Source organism: Pristiophorus japonicus, unplaced genomic scaffold (genome assembly GCF_044704955.1).
Source record: "Pristiophorus japonicus isolate sPriJap1 unplaced genomic scaffold, sPriJap1.hap1 HAP1_SCAFFOLD_112, whole genome shotgun sequence".
NCBI lineage: Eukaryota > Metazoa > Chordata > Chondrichthyes > Pristiophoridae > Pristiophorus > Pristiophorus japonicus.
In genome coordinates this window covers 368,516-384,164 of record NW_027250777.1, presented here as the reverse complement: position 1 = coordinate 384,164, position 15,649 = coordinate 368,516, and the positions used below count along the sequence as shown (strand labels likewise).

The following is a 15,649-nucleotide window of genomic DNA, read 5'->3' as shown; positions in this document are numbered from 1 at the left end:
CTGTTCTTTCAGAATTATTATTTTCTTTGCTGTTTGGCAATAACCAGACCCTTGTTCCAAGGTCTGTCTCACTGTTTCCCCCCTTGTCAGGCAGAGATACGCCTGCTGCCCTCATTTAATTCATGTGACAGGACACACAAGTTCAAAATCAACTTGCAGGTGGCCACACACACCGCCGAGCGGTCTGAGGTGCTGTGATTAGATCGCAGTTTTCTCTGGAGGTGTGGGTTTGAATCCAACTTCTGACATTTCTTATTTTTAATCATTAAGGGAAACTCATTGTTTGACACCACGACCAACTCCTTAAAACTGGAATTCAGCAGTTCACCTGCTCGCTTAACATCTCCGTCTGACCTGGTGCTGAAAGTGCAGATGTTTCCGCAGTGTCGCGGTTAACACGTTCGCCTCACACGCGAAAGCTCACCAGACGGGAATATTTTCTGTAGCTTTCTCCTCATGCATGCTCAGGGGCGAGTTTGTTCTCCTGTGAAAAGTTCATAAGATGATAAGCATGTAAGAATTAGGGGCCGGAATAGGCCATTCGGCCGCTCGAGCCTGGTCCACCATTCAAGAAGATCCTGGCAGTTCCTCGACAGCAAGTTTAAACATTTGGGGCAGAGCCAACACGCGACTGTCTGCAATCAGTGAGCGAACGGTATGTTTGGCAGAAGCCTGGCGAGATCAGTCAGTGAAACATAAGACTTTTAATCTCAGGGTCGTGGTTTCGACACCCACATTGGACATTTACATTTTTCATAGAATGATAGAAGTTTGCAGCACATCAGGAGGCCATTTTGGCCAATCACTTCCACCCCGGCCAACAAGAGGCGATCCAGCTTCATCCCACTTTCCAGCTCTGGGTCCATAACCCTGCAGGTTACGGCACTTCAGGTGCACATCAAAATACTTTTTACTTGTGGTATCTACCTCCGCCATTCTTTCAGGCAGCGAGTTCCTGATCCCCACAAACCTCTGCATGAAGAATTTTACCTTCAAATCCTCTTTAAACCTTCTACCAATTACTTTCATTATATGCCCCCTGATTTTTGACCCCTCTGCTATCCACTATATCTACGCCCTCATAATTTTATACATCTCAATGTTGTCTCCCCTCAGCCTCCTCTGTTCCAATGAAAACAAACCCAGCCGATCCAATCTGTCCTCATAGCTAAGATTCTCCACACCTGGCAACATCCTCGTAAATCTCCTCTGTACCCTCTCGTACAATCACATAATTCCTGTAATACAGTGACCAGAACTACATGCAATACTCCAGCTGTGGCCGAACTAGTGTTTTATACATTTCAAGCATAACCAACCTGCTCTTCTATCCAATGCCTCAGCCAATAAAGGCCAGCATTCCGTATGTCTTCTTACCCACCTTATCCAACTGGCCTGCTACCTTCAGGGATCTGTGGACATGCACTCCAAGGTCCCTTTGTTCTTCCAAACTTCTCAATGTCCGACCATTTAATGTGTGTTTCTTTCCTTGTTTGCCCTCCCCAAATGCACAGCCTCACACTTCTCTGGATTAAATTAGTGTCACCTGAAAACGTTTTAATCATACCTCCTATATTTAAGTTTAGATCATTGATGTTACCACTAAAGGTCAGGGACCTAGCACTGAGCCCTGTGGAACCCCACTGGAACCATCCTTCCAGTCCCAAACACTCCCATCAAACATTACCATTTGCTTCCTGCCTCTGAGCCAATTTTGGATCCAACTTGCCACTTTGCCCTGGATCCCATGGGCTTTTACTTTCGTGACCAGTCTTCCATGTGGGAACTTGGCGAAAGCTTTGCAAAAATCCTTATACACTACATCATACGCACTGCCCTCATCGATCCACTTGGTTACCTCCTCAAAAAATTCAATCAAGTGAGTCAGACAAAACCTTCCCTGAACAAATCCATGCTGACTATCAGTGATTAACCCATGTCTTTCTAAATGCAGAAATTAAATCATTGTTAAATTTTATCCTGCTTTCACGCTAAAACACCATTAATTAACCGATGATCTTTGTTGTGCATGTATAAAATATGTACACACCCTGTACACTCAATGTACAGTTACATAAGACCACTGGATGTATCTTCACACTGTATGCACTATGCTTGTACCACCAGAGGGTGCAATTGGTGGAGACCTCGGGGTCACCTGCACACAACAGGTAACCAGGTATAAAAGGGAGCTCACAGTACTGTACCCTCACTCAGGAGCTGCAATAAGTGGACTAAGGTCACCACAGTTCAAGTACAATACCTTACCTCGTGGAGTCATTACTAGCTTACAGACACAATAACTGGTGACGAGAATACGAATTTCCATGTGACAATGGCTAACCTTGGCACGTTTGAACAATTCGCCGATGGGGAAGATTGGAAGGCCTTTGTGGAAAGGCTCGAACACTTCTTTATTGCAAATGACATGGGGGGAGACGACCCGACCTCGCTGGCTGATAAGTGCAGAGCTATCCTGCTCAGTAGTTGTGGGCCCACCGTCTATGGCCTTGTCAGCGACCTGCTAGTCCCAGAGAAGACAATAACATAACTTGAGCTCGTAACGCTGGTACAGGAACAGCTCAAACCTAAAGAGAGCATCCTCACAGCCAGACACCGGTTCTCTCCCCACCGGTGGATCCGAAGGCCAAGAAATCGCAAAATATGCTGCAGACCTGAGACGATTGGCTCCACAATGTGATTTTAGTGATCACCTCACCGAACCACTAAGGGACATCTTTGTTATTGGAATCGGTCACAAGGGCCTTCTCCACAGGCTGCTCTCTGCGGACACCACGGTCACCCTGCAGAAGACAATTAACGTGAGCCAGGTGTTCATGATCTCGGCCTGCGATTCCAAGTGGATGTCTCACCCCCAGATCTCTAACCCGGCAAGTACTGTGAACCGAAAGGTGCCTTTTAGAGGCAGGGCTGCTGCTAGCAGTCTCTCTCAGGGAAGAGAGAACAGAACCCCGAGTCCCACAATCCTGAGTCCGCCACATGTGGCCAACCGGCCAACCCCATGCTGGCGCTGTGGAGGAAATCACAGGGCCCACCAGTGCCGCTATAAAGACTATACTTGCAAAGGCTGTAACATGAAGGGCAACCTCCAGCGAATATGCAAGAGAAATCATACTCACCGAGTCGATGAAGAGTTGGCTGATCATCCGGAGTCCAGCGACGATGAGGTGTACGGAGTGTTAACCTGCACCACCGAGAGTTCCCCGGTGAAAATGGAAGTTGAAGTCAACTATGTTCCAGTCACGATGGAGGTGAACACAGGGGCGAGCCAGTCACTGATGAATCAGGCAGCTTTTGAGAAACTCTGGGACAATCCAATCGAACGACCTAAAATGATCCCCATCGTAGTGAAACTGCTGACCTACACAAACGATACATCCCAGTCGTTGGCAGCGTGGATGTCCAGGTGTCCCATGGCGGCGAGATGCACAGCTTACCTTTGTGGATCATTGCTGGGGATGGTCCAAAGCTATTAGGAAGAAGGTGGATGAAAAAGATCACTTGAAGCTGGGAATAGCTCCAACCTCCAGCGATCGACATCCCCCATGACCCCGAAGTTGGATCCAGCACAACACCTGAAAAACCAACCATCCAACTCGACTGTGAGGTAACGACACAGACCGCTCAACCCAACGGCGAGATGATCCAGCCCAAACAACCAGACCTCACCTTCCAGGCTCCAGTGGCAGGACTCCGGAGAAGAAAATTCACGCAGAAGACAACTTCCTGTCATCCGTGGCAGAGCCTGGGGAGAAAAGGATCACCGCAGCCTACCTCATGGAGAGAAAGAAGATTGCGTCTGAACCACGAGATGAAGGGCCTGAAGTCAAGATGGCGGCAGCCAGACCACAAGGGAGCAAGACGTGATGCCGAGCGGCGAACCGGATTGGGGTAAAGATTGAAAGACCCTCTTAAAGGAGACCGGCAACCCATCACAATTAAAGGGACAGTTCCACTCTTTATACAGCGATGATGGTGATACAAATGTAAAAGATGTAACTGACAATTTCAAGTTTGTAAATGTAACTAACCATGATAAGTCGGGCACTTGCGATCAGAACCAATGTATTGTGAGAGTAAACGAAGTGATGACGTGCGAAGCTGGGATTTACAAGCATGCCGACAAAACCAAGGGCAACCTCCCGTCAGCACCCAGGTCCCGCGACCATGTAGCCTGCCCCTCCGGGACCAATGTGATACCCCAGGGAGTGTGGCCACACACAGAGGGAGCATACCAGCTGCAGGGCCAGTGATCAGCGGACGGCAAATGCACCACGACCGGTACCCTGCCCCCGATCGGCTCTAACTCTCTGGCCACCAGGGCCAGTACTGGGAGCGAGCGGATATCACCCTCCTGCCCTCCCAACGGGACCTGGGATGACCAGGCTCGCACTATCGTTGAAGAGCAGCAGGGAGACACCGCAGCCCTCAAAGGAGGACAAGGAGGCCACACACCCCTGTGGCTCTGCCCATCACTCGGCAACGGCAAAGGCTCTGAGACTCAGCCAGGTGAGCGATCTGAGCCCACCCAGCTGGCAGGGGACACAGCGTCGCCATCAGACAACCTGGACACAGTCTGGTTACTCTGGAACTAGTGTCCTCACCCACCTGCACCTACTCAACCTAGGGGCAAGACTGTGATACCACGTATGTACCTTACCTGTAAAATGTACTTGTTCCACTACTGCAGAACCCAAACAGTGATGTAACTAATCCGATGTTTTTTTGTTCTTTCTGTCTGTACAGGTCTGCACATGCAGGTGTTGAGCCACACACAGGGTCTATGTATGGGGGGGGGGTGACGGGGGTGGGAATGGATGTATGTAGCCATGGACACACATGGATCACACCCAGAACCCACTCAACCCCCACTGCAACCTCCAACCATCCACTGCTGAACATTTCCCAATGTTGTGGCAATAAGGACTTGGGGGACCACAGAGAGAGAACCAAGCCAAAGCATTGACAAGGTGCAAGGGCTTTGGGCACTCAAGTCTCGGGCCAGAGCACACAATGCATAGGCCAGTGGCACAAGACTTAGGGGAGAGTGATGTTGTGTCTGTATAATATAAGTATACTCCCTGTACACTCAATGTACAGTTACATAAGACTACTGGATGTACCTTCACACTAAATACACGATGCCTGTACCACCAGAGGGTGCAACTGGTGGAGTCCTCGGGATCACCGGTACACGACAGGTAACCAGGTATAAAACGGAGCTCACCATCCTGTACCCTCACTCAGGAGTTGCAATAAATGGACTAAGGTCACCACAGTTCAAGTACAATACCTTGCCTCATGGAGTCATTACTTGAGTGCTTACAGACACAATAGAAAGAAATTAAACATTAAATGGTCGGACATTGAGAATTGTAGAGGAACAAAGCGACCTGGGAGTGCATGTCCACAGATCCCTTAAGGTAGCAGGCAAGGTGGATTAGCTGGTTAAGAAGACATGCAGAATGCTGGCCTTTATTAGCCGAGGCCTAGAATAAGAGAGCAGGTGGATTATGCTTGAATATAAAACACTGGTTTTGCCACAGCTGGAGTACTGCGTGCAGTTCTCGTCACCACTTTACAGGAAGAAGACTGTGATTGCACTGGAGACTTACAGAGGAGATTTCGAGGATGTTATCGGGAGTGGAGAATCTTAGCTATGAGGACAGATTGGATAGGCTGGGGTTGTTTTTCTTGGAACAAAGTGGGCTGAGGGGAGGCATCATTGAAGTGTATACAATTATGAGGGTCTTTGATATAATGGATAGAATGGGCCCATTTCCCTAAGCAGAGGGGTCAACAACCATGGGGCATAAATTTTAAGTCATTGGTAGAAAGTGTAGGGAGGATTTGAGGGGACATTTCTTCACGCAGAGGGTTGTGGGGGTCTGGAACTCACTGCCTGAAAGGGTGGGAGAGGCAGAAACTCTCACCACATTTAAAAAGTGCTTGGATGTGCACCTGAAGTGTCGTAACCTGCAGGGTTATGGACCGAGAGCTGGAAAGTGGGATTCGGCTGGAGAGCCTGTTATTGGCCGGCACGGTCACGATGGGCCGAAATGGCCTCCTTCTGTGCTGTAAACTTCTGATTATATAATTCGATGAAAAATAATCACCAAACGTGGTCTCGCACCTCTGACCCTGAGATTTAGTATCTCATGATCTACTGACTGATTTAGCTGGGCTTCTGCACAATGCACCTTTTTGTCGTTGATTACAGCTCCGCCCCAGATATTTAAACTTGCTGTCGAGGAACTGCCAGGATCTTCTTGAATGGTGGACCAGGCTCGAGGGGCCGAATGGCCTACTCTGGCCCCTAATCCTTACATGCTTATGATCTTATGACATTTCACAGGAGAACAAACTCGCCCCTGACCATGCATGAGGAGAAAGCTCCAGAAAATAATCCCGCCTGGTGAGCTTTCGCGTGTGAGGCGAACGCGTTAACCGCTACACTGCGGAAACATCTCCACTTTCAGCACCAGGTCAGACGGAAGTGTTAAGCGAGCAGGTGGACTGCAAAATACCATTTTTTTGGCGTTGGTCGTGGTGTCAAACAATGAGTTTCACTTAATGATTAAAAACAGGAAGTGTCAGAAGTGTGATGTGAACCCACACCTCCAGTCGATACTGCGACCTAAACACAGAACCTTGGACCGCTCGGCCATCCTGACTATTTAGGGCAATATGTGGCCAACTGCAGGTTTATTTTCAACTTTTGTGTCCTGTCACATGAAATAAATGAGGGCAGCAGGCGTATCTCTGCCTGACACCGGGGAAACAGTGAGACAGACCTTGGAGCAAGGGTCTGGTTATTGCCAAACAGCAAAGAAAATTTTAATTCCCGAATTACCCTGAAGAACAGTGACCTCGACGTGATCTGGGGTCAGACACGCTACCGTTGCGCTACGAGGTCGATACAGCACATCGGAAATGTTTGACAATCTGAAGGTTTCACAATACAAGCGGCTTTAAAATCCCCGCCCATTCCCACCGGGTGTCAGAAGCAGCGCTCACCTGCCAGTCACCGTATGTTTTTTTGTTCAACTTTTGTGTTGCTTTCACGGGATTGCATCATTAATTAACCCGTCACCTTCTTTTGCACAATGAAAGAAATGCTAACTGAGGCAGAGTCGATACTTCAACCATTTTTTTCTGTGCTTTGCATAGAAACATAGAAACATAAAAACATAGAAAACAGGTGCAGGATTCGGCCATTCGGCCCTTCGAGCCTGCACCACCATTCAATATGATCATGACTGATCATTCACCTCAGTACTCCTTTCCTGCTTTCTCTCCATACCCTTGATACCTTTAGCCGTAATGGCCACATTTAACTCCCTTTTGAATATATCAAACGAATTGGCCTCAACAACTTTCTGTGGTAGAGAATTCCACAGGTTCAGAATTCTCTGAGTGAAGAAGTTTCTCCTCATCTCGGTCCTAAATGGCTTACCCCTTGTCCTTAGACTGTGACCCCTGGTTCTGGACTTCCCCAACATCGGGAACATACTTCCTGCCTCTAACCTGTCCAATCCCATCAGACCTGTATATGTTTCTCTGCAATCCATTCTCATTCTTCTAAATCCCAGTGAAGAAAAGTCTAGTTAATCCAGTCTTTCTTTACATGTCAGTCCTGCCCTCCTGGGAATCAGTCTGGTGAACCTTCGCTGCACTCCCTCAATAGCAAGATTGTCCTTCCTCAGATTAGGAGACCAAAACTGTACACAATATTCCAGGTGAGGCCTCACCAAGGCCTGCGTCCGCGCACATACAGAGGCTGAATTCCAGGACATAGTCGACGTATTTACTGAGGCGTATGAAAGCATGGGCCTTACGCTAAACATCTGTAAGACAAAGGTCCTCCACCAGCCTGTCCTCGCCGCACAGCACTACCCCCCAGTCATCAAGATCCACGTCGCGGCCCTGGACACCATGGACCACTTCCCATATCACGGGAGCCTCCTATCAACAAGAGCAGGCATCGACGACGAGATTCAACACGGCCTACATGCGCCAGTGCAGCCTTCGGCCGCCTGAGGAAAAGAGTGTTTGAAGACCAGGCCCTCAAAACTGCCACCAGGCTCATGGTCTACAGGGCTGTAGTCATACCTGCCCTCCTGTAAGGCTCAGAGACATGGACCATGTACAGTCGACACCTCAAGTTGCTGAAGAAATATCAGCAATGATGTCTCCGCAAGATCCTACAAATCCCCTCGGAGGACAGATGCACCAACATCAACAGCCTTATTCAGGCTAACATCCCCAGCTTTGAAGCACTGACCACACTCGATCAGCTCCGCTGGGCAGGCCACATAGTCCGCATGCCAGACACGAGACTCCCAAAGCAAGTGCTCTACTCGGAACTCCTTCATGGCAAACGAGCCAAAGTGGGCAGCAGAAACTCTACAAGGACACACTCAAAGCCTCCCTGATAAAGTGCAACATCCCCACTGACACCCAGGCGTCCCTAACTCAAGACCACCCTAATTGGAGAAAGTGCATCCGAGAGGGCGCTGAGCAACTCGAGTCTCAATGCCGAGTGCATGCAGAAATCAAGTGTAGACAGCAGAAAGAGCGTTCGGCAAACCTGTCCCACCCATCCCTTCCCTCAACGACTATTAGTCCAACCTGTGATAGGGTCTGTGGCTCTAGTATTGGACTGTTCAGCCACCAAAGAACTCACTTTAGGAGTGGAAGCAAGTCTTCCTCGATTCCGAGGGACTGCCAATGTAGATTCCAAAATTAATGGAAACCCCCCAGTGTTTGGACTCACTGAAAAGGAAATTCGATTTAGTACTATTAAACATAAATTTTGGGATTCTAAAAAGCATATGGAGGAAATGTACAATTCTTAACCAAGTTTGGGATTTTAAAAGGCATGTTTGGGCCTGTTGTGAAAAGCTGCAGTGATTGAGGGGTGGGATTTAGAGTTTGGATATTGTAGCTAATCAGTTTGTCTAGGGGAGCTCTTCAACCATAGTCAGGCTCCCAGAAAACATTAGCATTTAAACAATCGACCACGGAAGAAACATTATCCACCCCACCCACAGGACCCAAATATCACATCCATATTCCAACACCTTTTCAACATGTATAGAAATATCTGGCTCAGCTCAGACTTCCCGAAGCCAAAGCAGTGCTATTACAATGGACAAGAGTTCATCAGTTCATAAATAAGGAGTATCACCATCCCAAAGTCTATCAACACCAGATTAAAACATTTAATCAAGTCTCAGTTAGCTAGTCCGCCAAAACTTATACAAAGAAGACCACTTAAATCAATGGGCAGCAAAACTTAAACAAAAGAAACGTTAGATTTAGCACGAAGATTAAGCAGCCTCTCAGAGTATAACTGGGAGCCTATCGTACCAAGAGCAACCTATTTTTCTGACCATTACTTTGGAACAACAAGATCAAGATCGAGAGGAAACGGCGAGATAACACAGGAAGAGACATCACGACATCGGAGAAAAGAACTTCAAAAAACCAATCAGTGGAAAATCAATACCAACTGACTTGGTAACAGGCATCAACCGGACCACCGCGACCGACGGACCCAACCAGGAAAATCAACCACTAGAAAACCGGGGTCCACGCAAGTTTTCCACTCTACAATTTGTGCCTCGACTATCCTGCAGGTAAAAATTACCGAAACAACTTAAAACCCGATTGATGACAAAGGATACCGGCTTCGGGACAGTCAGAATACTTCGTCACAGACATGGCACCGGAAGGCTGGAAGGTAGATCACACCGGTTGTGGGAGAGCTGGTTGGTGGTGACATGGAAGTGTCTGCAGTGTGCGGGACCAGACTGCTTCCACACATCCACAATGAATGTCCCACCCTTTATTTGGGAAAACTACAACTGAGAGTGAACAGGTTCCATCCCGGTCAGAGCAATCTGAAGCTTTAACTGACTGACACCCTAGTTTGGGATTGTAATGTCTGTAAGCATGTCATGCTTGTAGCTCCACACTGTGGATGTGGACGTATTGTGTACTGCAACTGTACAGTTAATCATTAAACAGAACAGGCTCTTTCCGGAGAGTTCCGAGAGAGCAGTCTGCATGTTAGGAAGCTGTGTGTGCTGTGCTCTGTGAAGGTATCACAGGGATGTCTTGCAATATGTGCATCTATCAGCCTCTGTGGTGCAATGGATATGTGCATTCAGCTATTAACTGCAAGGTTGGTGGAAAGTAGCCCATTCAGGGACAAAGCCTTTAATTGTTTTTCCCTGAGGATTCTGTTCGTGCAGTTCCAGGTTGTCATTGTGCGTTTTGGCTGCACGAATATATTCCGCAACCATTGCCAGCTGTGCTGTAATCAAGTTATACCAACTGTTACTTGCATTTTCGCGTGGTTGTTCATTGTCTCGTCGCGAATTGATATGCTCATAATAAAGAATGAAACTGAGTACTGTGAACAATGAGTAAGTGTGACATTAGCTCCTTTAATAAGACTCCAGAGTGCTTATATACCATGCTCCCAATGGATGCTGGAATCCCTTGGGACTCCAACAGGTCGGCCCTCTGGTGGTGGTGTGATACAGGTGGCCAAGGGATCAATACATAACACAAGGTGTGTACGGAAATCAACCATCAAAAGCCCTGTCATTAACCACAGGGGTTTCCGGCAATTTTCTGATCGCAAAGCGCTTTCAGTCCTTGACCTTAAAATTGCAGATGTAGAAATTGGGGAGTTGAATGACTTTGAAAGGAGAACATTGTTGTTTGGTGCAGTTCTGGTCAGAGAAATGTTTGTGAAAGGAACGTTTTGCAGAGAGAGGGATTGAGCATTTCAGCTTGTTGCTGAACACTTCTCTCTGGGCACTGAGCTAAGCAGCAGTTTCCGTAGTGTAGCGGATATCATGTTTGCCTCACACGCGAAAGGTCTCTGTTGCGAGCCTGGGCGGAAACATTATTTGTGAAGCAAAAACTTGCCTGCAAGAAAATTGAACAAAAGCAGTTAAGGGTACATTGTCGCATGAGCAATGAACATTTTAAAACTAATCTACTCAAATACAGAGTGTGTAAAATCAGATCGGAGATAAAACTTCATCAAGGGTTAAAGTTTCACTAATTATTAAAGTTCAGTTATTGAAATTTCGATTGTCCCTGTTTGCATTTCTTTCATTCTGTGAAACAACACTATCGGTTTCTTCCATCAGATCTATGTTGCATTTGAAACCCACAAACGGCTCATTAATTATTCGCTTTTCCCCAGTGCCAGAGCTCAGAGTGTTATTGTCCATCCCTGGGATGCAAGCTACCTCAGACCCGGGCCAAACCTCCCCGTGCACCGATCACAGGCTCAGGAGAACCCCGGGGGAGAGGATATCCCGATCACTGGGCCTTCCAGCAACACTGAACAAGCACCCGGTCTGAAACTTTCCCGAGTAATAACTTGCAACTGAAGCATCAACAGTCAGGATGGCCGAGCGGTCTAAGGTGCTGCGTTCAGGTCGCAGTCTCCTCTGGAGGCGTGGGTTAAAATCCCACTCCTGATATTTAATGTTTTTAATTGCAAACTCATTTGTTTTGACACCACTCTGAAGTGCTTTGGGACATCCATCTAACATAATAAAATTACTCCACTTCAATTACAAACGGTGATATCAAAGTTACTTCCCAAACCGGGAAACGATCCTGGGTGGCTGTAGCGAAAGGAATGGTTTTGTGAAGCATTGAAAGGTGCCCTGTAAATATCCCGCACTGCTAATTTAAACTTACGGTTATAATTTGTTTCAGTGCAAAAGAAGGCAGGCTCGAAGGGCCAAATGGCCGACTCCTGCTCCTGGTTCTTGTGTTCTTATGCAGAGCACAGAACAGATGATTAAATTATCAGCTCTCCCTCAGTTCGTATTTCTTTCATTGTGCAAAAGAAGAAAATGGGTTCATTAATGATGTTTTCCTGCGACAGCAACATAAATTTTAAGGAACTGTAATCGACTAACATAGGGCTCAAACCCACGATCCTGAGATTAAGAGTCTCATGCTCTACCGACTGAGCTAGCCAGGCTTCTCAACATCTACCCTGTCAATCCCCTTCAGAATATTGTCCGTTTCAACGAGATCACCTCCGATTCTTCGAAACCCAAGAGAGAATCGGTATATTCTACACAATCTCTCATCATAGGACAGCCCTCTCATCCCAGGAATCAATCTGTTGAACCTCTGTTGCACCACCTCCAAGGCAAGTGTGTCCTTCCTCAGATAAGTACTATGGGCGAATATCCTGTTTTTCTGCTGATTCTACTTCCTCTTCCTTTGATAGTCCTTCTCTGTACATTCTGTATTCTGCTTGGTTCTCTACTGAAATATGAGCCTGAAGTTTATCACAAGCTTCCGTTTTTGTGTTTTAGTTGATCTTCATTCATCCACCGAGCTGTAGCTAGCTATCATGCTATTTCTGCACCCTGCATGAGAACGTGTCTAGTCGTTACCCGATCTATCTCCTTTTTGAAAGTCTCCCAATGTGCATTTACTGTTTTACCGAGAAATCATTGGTTTCAATCTACCTGGGCCGGATCCCTTTCAACTCATAAAATTAGTCCTCCTACAGTTGGGTATTTTCACACTTGATTATACCTTCTCCTTTTCCATAACTACTCTAAACCTAATGATATTGTGATCACTGTTTCCTCAATGCTCCTCCACAGAAACATGCTCTACTTAATCCATTTCCGAGATCCAGACCTGCTTTCTTCCGCATCGTGCTGGAAACATACTGATGGAGAAAGTTCTAATACAGATTTCAGGAAATCCTCACCTGCATTTTCCCTTTGCATGATTATTTTCCCAGTTTACGTTGAAGTACCACATTATCACGACAGATCTTGAATCTTTCTGCATTTTACCTAAATTTACACCTCTTTATCCTTCCCACTAGTAGGTGGCCGATAACATAATCGCTCATCTAACTTTCTACAGGCACATTCATTTAAAAAAGAATGTCGGATGGGAATAGGGCCACAAATCGATGGACAATATTAAATCACATGAAGCGATGGAAAAATTACATAAAATATGAAATAATTACTTTGCCTCTGTATTTACCAGGGACACAGGGCAGATGGACATGATGGTGGAATAATGTATGGGAAATTATATAACTGCAATAAGTAAAGAGGAGAAATATTAAATGAATGAACCAAATGAAAGGAGGATTGAACCCCTGGTCTGGATGGATTACATCCATACACTTTAAAATAATTCAGCGAAGAGATAGCAGGAGCACTCTTTCAAAAATTTAATGATTAGTTTGAAAAATGTGTAGTGTCAGAGGAATGGCGGATAGCTAACGTAATATTATATTTGAGATGGGAGATAGAACATGTCCGGGGAACTATAGACCAGTCAGTGGAACTTCGGTGGTAGGAAAATAATGGAATCCCTTCTAAAGTAGAGAATAGAAGAATATCTATAAACCAAAAATACAATTGTGTATAATCAGCGTGGATTCAAAAGCAAAAGTCTTGCTTGACCAACTTCTTTGATTTCATTGAAGAAGTAACAGGGAGAGTAGACCAGGGTAATGTGGTCGATATAATATACTTAAATTTCCAAAAAGTCTTTGATGAGGTACCACATATTAGGATAATGAATAAGGTCAGAGCTGCGGTGTTAGTGGACAAGTCGTGGAATGTATAGCGAGCTGACCCCAAGACAGAAAGCAGAAGTAAAGGACTGTTATTCTGAGTGCAGAAGGTGTAAAGTGGGCTCCCATGAGGATCAGTGTGGGACCAATGCTGTTCACAATTTAAATTGTCCATTTAGACTTTGGAATCAAAAAAACAATTTCTACACTTTCAGATGAGGCCAAATTGGTGTGGGGCTGATAGACATTATTGAGGAGGACTGCAACAAACTACAACAAGACATTAATAATCTTGTAGACTGGACATTGAATTGGCAAATGCAATCCAACACAGACAGAGTGAGGTCATGTACTTTGGTAAGAAAGAGAAGGAGGTCAAATACTACGTGAGAATAAGAATCTAAGTGAGGTCGAGGAGCAAAGGGATCTCAGAGTAGAAATACAAATAAACAGTAAAGGTCGTGATGCGGGTTTTACATGCATAAAAAGAAAATGGAGCACCAAGGGTTAATTCAAGATGGATAGTGTTGAAAAGTAGTGAAGTACTGTTGAACTGGTATCAAACTTTCTTTGGACCACACTTGCAGTACACTGTACAATTCTTATCGCCGTGTTATAAGAACATAAGAACATAAGAACATAAGAATTAGGAACAGGAGTAGGCCATCTAGCCCCTCGAGCCTGCTCCGCCATTCAATCAGATCATGGCTGATCTAGTCGTGGACTCAGCTCCACTTACCCGCCCTCTTCCCGTAACCCTTAATTCCCTTATTGGTTGAAAATCTATCTATCTTTGACTTGAAAACATTCAATGAGCTAGCCTCAACTGCTTCCTTGGGCAGAGAATTCCACAGATTCACAACCCTCTGGGAGAAGAAATTCCTTCTCAACTCGGTTTTAAATTGGCTCCTCCGTATTTTGAGGCCGTGCCCCCTAGTTCTAGTCTCCCCTACCAGTGGAAACAACCTCTCTGCCACTATCTTGTCTATCCCTTTCATTATTTTAAATGTTTCTATAAGATAACCCCTCATCCTTCTGAACTCCAACGAGTAAAGACCCAGTCTACTCAATCAATCATCATAAGGTAACCCCCTCATTTCTGGAATCAGCCTAGTGAATCGTCTCTGTACCCCTTCCAAAGCTAGTATATCCTTCCTTAAGTAAGGTGACCAAAACTGCACGCAGTACTCCAGGTGCGGCCTTACTAATACCTTATACAGTTGCAGCAAGACCTCCCTGCTTTTGTACTCCATCCCTCTCGCAATGAAGGCCAACATTCCATTCGCCTTCCTGATTACCTGCTGCACCTACAAACTAACCTTTTGGGATTCATGCACAAGGACCCCCAGGTCCCTCTGCACCACAGCATGTTGTAATTTCTCCCTATTCAAATAATATTCCCTTTTACTGTTTTTTTTCCCCAAGGTGGATGACCTCACACTTTCCGACATTGTATTCCATCTGCCAAACCTTAGCTCATTCGCTTAACCTATCCAAATCTCCTTGCAGCCTCTCTGAGTCCTCTACACAACCCGCTTTCCCACTAATCTTAGTATCATCTGCAAATTTTGTTGCACTACAATCTGTCCCCTCTTCTAGGTCATCTATGTATCTTGTAAACAGTTGTGGTCCCAGCACTTATCCTTGTGGCACACCACTAACCACTGATTTCCACCCATTTATCCCGACTCTGTTAGCCAGCCAATTCTCTATCCATGCTAATACATTTCCACTGACTCCGCGTACCTTTATCTTCTGCAGTAACCTTTTGTGTGGCACCTTATCGAATGCCTTTTGGAAATCTAAATACATCACATCCATCGGTACACCTCGATCCACCATGCTCGTTATATCCTCAAAGAATTGCAATAAGTTAGTTCAACATGAATTCCCCTTCATGAATCCATGCTGCGTCTGCTTGATTGCACTATTCCGATCTAGATGTCCAGCTATTTCTTCCTTAATGATAGTTTGAAGCATTTTCCCCACTACAGATGTTAAACTAACTGGCCTATCGTCACCTGCCTT

At 46.0% G+C, this 15,649-nt stretch overlaps 2 non-coding genes across 2 annotated transcripts; one reads left to right on the top strand and one right to left on the bottom strand.

The window, feature by feature from the left end:
• Window positions 1-11,448: 11,448 nt before the first annotated feature.
• On the top strand, window positions 11,449-11,531 carry trnal-cag (transfer RNA leucine (anticodon CAG)). Its single transcript has one exon. It is a non-coding gene; the product is annotated as a tRNA-Leu (tRNA).
• A 439-nt stretch (window positions 11,532-11,970) lies between these two features.
• On the bottom strand, window positions 11,971-12,043 carry trnak-cuu (transfer RNA lysine (anticodon CUU)). Its single transcript has one exon. It is a non-coding gene; the product is annotated as a tRNA-Lys (tRNA).
• Between the last annotated feature and the right edge of the window lie 3,606 nt (window positions 12,044-15,649).